Below are 2,785 nucleotides of genomic sequence, written 5' to 3' on the forward strand. Positions count from 1 at the left end.
TAGAACGTCGCCGGTGCCTGGAAACGGGATGAGGCGAAGGCATGCACGCCAGCAAATCTTTCCCAGCTTCAGGGCTCTCCATGGAGATAACACCCCTAGTGCTGCTCTGCGGGGTCTCTGCATGATCACTATGGCAAAGTGAGTACAAGGTTGCTCCTTGAGTTGTTTCCTGGAGGTAGGAGAAGGCAAGGCTAGCTCCCTCCTTCCTATATGATCTGGTCTAGTGCTAAAGGAGCGATCCCCCTTGCATGGGTGCCCCCGGGGGCTTATATAGGCCCGCCCCTCAGGGATACAATGGTAATCCGGCTGGGTGCGGGTCCCAGCCATCTGTTTCTCAGGCCGATGTCTTCTCCGCCGACTGCTACGGCCCGCTGACTAGTGGGCCCCGCCAACAGGCCTGGTACGGAGCCGACAGGTCCTGTCCGCCGCGGGTGGGTCACGCCGGCTACGGATTACTGTAGCCATGCCTCTAATGACGCTGGCTTGGTCATGAGGTCATGGCAACAGTGTCACCGCCTGACGGACGATCACTTTCTCCATTCCCCGTCTTGTCTGGTTAATGGCGTGCGGGGCCCGTGGGAGGGGTTGGCCCACTCCCGGGGGCCGACTCCCAACGGGTCCGTCTTGTGGTGCTCTCGCCGTCTTCTGTACCCCCGCTGATGGGTGGGACCCGCCGTCTATGGGCCGTATAGGCAGGCCGTTGTGGGTACAGTGCGCCGCCCACGGGGGCTGAGATCTCCATCGATACGGCGCACTGAGGCCATGCCAGCCCTTCGTAAGCGGGGCAGGGACGGGCCATGCGGTGACCGTACCCCGTCCCGTCCATCGTGGCGAAGGTAGGAAGTGGTCGGAGTCACGGGTCGACTCCCCATAGCCGGCTTCTCTGGAAGTCGCCAATAGGCTCGAAGTCGTCCCTGGGGCTCGGCCGCAAGGAGCAGTCGGCGGGCTTGCCGCCAACTCCCAGAAGGCGGCTCTTTATCGTGGGGTCTTGAGGGGCGCAGTCTGCCCTGATGTCTTGAAAGATTCAGGGGCTCGGGTTAGCCTACCCGTGGCCCAATACTCCGACAAACAGCCTAGGAACTCTATTTTCCCAGTGCGTATATTCAGGTCGTCCGCCTCATAGCGAGTGACATGCACAACCACACAATCCTTGTCTGCATCAGGGCTCTAATTGAAACAGAAACAAATTCTGAATTACTTTTCAGTATAAGAAACACAAGTTATTTAAACCACTATGTATAGCATGGCATCGAAGCTAATAAAATTTTGCATTATTAATCACCACATACTTCCTTTTCTAGAAAAAATCACCACATACTTAGATGAAAAACCACAATCCAGATCGACAAAGAAGGAAATCACATTGGGAAGCTCAGCAGGGGGGGACACATCCTCGAAGGGGGAAAACTGCTCCTGCAGTGCCATGGGGGCTGTAACCTCAAACGGGGCGTTGACCATCTCAGTAGTGGCCGTGAGCGTATCTGGGGTCGGCTCGGTGGTTGCCTCCATCTTCTTGGAGCACTCTATCTCGTGGGGATCAGCCTCCCACGTCTGCTCCAATATCGGCAGATCTTTGCCTGGTTCTCCTTGGTCCATCATGAAACTGACTAATACTAGGATACCACTGGAAAAAACACAATTGCAATGACAATGAAACAAAAAAGAGAGTGAGGATCGGTTACTGCTTTGCAAAAGTTCTTTTTTTTCTCTGAACGAAAATATACCAACATCACGGATCCGCTTACCTTCCCTTCGTTGAGAGAGAAGAACAGTGGCAGATGCGAGTGTTGCCTTTCTTGAAGACGGTGAGGGAGAAGGGGATTCAGCGAAGAGTGAAATGATGGTTGCTTCGTCCGTCAAACTTAGACTGCGGGGAGGTGGGGTTTTGTGATATGACGGCTTGTTACTGCCGCGCTACGACTGGGGTGACTCTCCGCCTGCATACTACCTTCTAATTTGGTGGATGGCATTTGGGCCCGCGCGCTGCATGGACCGCATGTCGGTGAACAAAAGTATAACGGCATTCAGTAGAGGGAGATGTTTCAATGACCTAGAAGGAGCCAGAAGCGGTAGAGTGTCTCCACTGTACTAGTAGTAGTTGTTTTTCTGGGTAGCTGTAGAGTGTCTCTACTGTATTAGTAGTAATTGTTTCTCTGGGCCCAAGACAAAACAGCCAATCCACACTAGTAAATAGTAAAATCAATTCAAAAGGCGCTACCCACACCCAGCACACCCCCCCCCAAAAAAAACCTGGGTGCTCTTCTTCCTCCTTGCTCCCACCCACCTCACGTCAGCTCGCTCCACTCGTACCCCCAAATTCCTCACCTCACTCCTACAAAATACCCCAGCTCCCCTTCTTCATCACTCCTACAGAAAACCCCCAGCTCCCCTTCTTCTTCGCTCGCACTACAACTAGGCTCGTCATTCGTTACTCTGCTCAAATCCGTGAGCGCGAAGCGACGCCCTCGAGGAAAATGGAGTCGGTTGACCCCAGCGCCAAGAAGATGAGGCTCATGCCAGCAGCGACGCCTGTTGTAGATCCCGCACCCGGCAGCGTGGGGAGAAGCAGTGACCCCGCCCCCACCAGATCCCAGGAACCCGTAGAATCTCGGGTCGACCGCATCAGCGATCTCCCGGATGCCGTCCTTGGGGAGATCATCTCGCTTCTCCCCACCAAGGATTGCTGCCGCACCCAAGTCCTCTCAATTCGATGGTGCCCTCTATGGTGCGTCGTGCCCCTTAATCTCGATTGTCATCAGCTATCTCTCTTCAATGATTTTGAAAT

Source organism: Triticum dicoccoides, chromosome 2B (genome assembly GCF_002162155.2).
Source record: "Triticum dicoccoides isolate Atlit2015 ecotype Zavitan chromosome 2B, WEW_v2.0, whole genome shotgun sequence".
Classification (NCBI taxonomy): Eukaryota; Viridiplantae; Streptophyta; class Magnoliopsida; order Poales; family Poaceae; genus Triticum; species Triticum dicoccoides.